The sequence below is a fragment of the Marmota marmota genome, unplaced genomic scaffold (assembly GCF_001458135.2).
Source record: "Marmota marmota marmota unplaced genomic scaffold, marMar, whole genome shotgun sequence".
Classification (NCBI taxonomy): Eukaryota; Metazoa; Chordata; class Mammalia; order Rodentia; family Sciuridae; genus Marmota; species Marmota marmota.
Window position 1 is genome coordinate 32,676,126 of NW_026000240.1, and position 1,653 is coordinate 32,677,778.

Consider the following 1,653-nt stretch of genomic DNA (forward strand, 5'->3'; position numbering starts at 1 on the left):
TTTGTAGTCCTCCTGCCTCAGCCTCCCAAGCCAATGGGATCACAGGTATGCATCACCATGCCCAGCCTGAACAATACACTTTTGAATGATGACTGGGATAGCAAAGAAATCAAGGAGAATTTTTTTAATTTTTTTTTTAATTCTTAGACTCAAATGAGAATAGAAACACAACATAGCAGAATCTGTGCGATATAACAAAGGCAGTTCTAAGAGAGGATTTTACAGCTATGAGTGCCTAGATTTAAAAAAAATCAAAAAGATCTCAAATAAATAACCTAATGAAGCATCACAAGGTCTTCAAAAAACAAGAACTGAGCCCAAAACCAATAGATAAAAATAGAAGTAGAGAATAAAATGATAATACAAAGGGTCAATTAAATGAAGCATTGATTCTTTGAAAAGATAAGCAAGATTGACAAACCCTTAATCATACTCACCAAAATAAAGAGAAGACCCAAATTAGAGACAAAAAAAAGGGGGGGATATGAGCAACAGGCACTGAAATCCATAGGATCATTAGGAACTATTTTGAAGACTTATATTCCAATAAACTGGAAAACTGAGATGAAGTGAATAAATTTCTAGATACATATGACCTACCAAAATTGAACAAAGAAAGTATAGAAATCCTAAACAGACCAATATTAAGCAATGAGATTAAAGAAATACTAAAAAGTCTCCCAATAAGGAAAAGCCCAAGCCCAGACAGATCCACAGCTGAATTAGACAAATCTTTAAAGAAGAGCTCCTCAAATTATCCAATGAAATGGAAATTAAATATTTCCAAATTCATGCTGTGAAGCCAGTATTACCCTGACACCAAAAGCATATAAGGACACATCAGGAAATAAAAACTATAGACCAATATCCTTAATGAACATAGATGCAAAAATCCTTAATAAAGTATTAGCCATCCTCATTCAAAAACACATTAAGAATATTGTATATCATATCTAGTTGGTTTCATTCTAGGGATGCATGGCTTATTCAATATATGTAAATCAATAATCATAATTCATCACATAAATAAAATTAAAGACAAACTCACATGATTACCTCAATAGATACAGAAAAAAAAAACCTTCAGCAAAATTCATCATCCATTAATGTTAAAAACACTGAAGATCCAATCAGGGTGGTACACACCTGTAATCCTAGAGGCTCATGAGGCTGAGGCAGGAGGATCCTGAGCTCAAAGCCAGCCTCAGCAACTTAGCAAGGCCCTGAGCAACTTAGCAAAACCTTGTCTCAAAATAAAATGCAAAAAGGGGCTGGGGATATGGCTCAGTGCATAAAACCTCCTGGGTTCAATTCTCACTACCAAAAAGAAAAAAACACTGAAGAAACAAGAGATAGAAGGAAACTACCTCAACATCATAAAGGCTATCTATGGCAAACCCAAAGCCAATATCATACTAAATGGGGAGAAAATTAGAGAATTTCCTAAAAAAATTGGAACAAGACAAATATGTCCACTCTCACCACTCCTATTCAATATAGTACTTAAAATTTTAGCCAGAACAATTAGGCAAGAGAAGGAAATAGAAGTAATAAAAACAGGAAAAGAAGACATCAAATTATCTATTTGCAGGTGATCTGATCCTATACATACATAAAAGACTCAAAAAAAAAAAAAAAAAAAAAAAAAAAAAA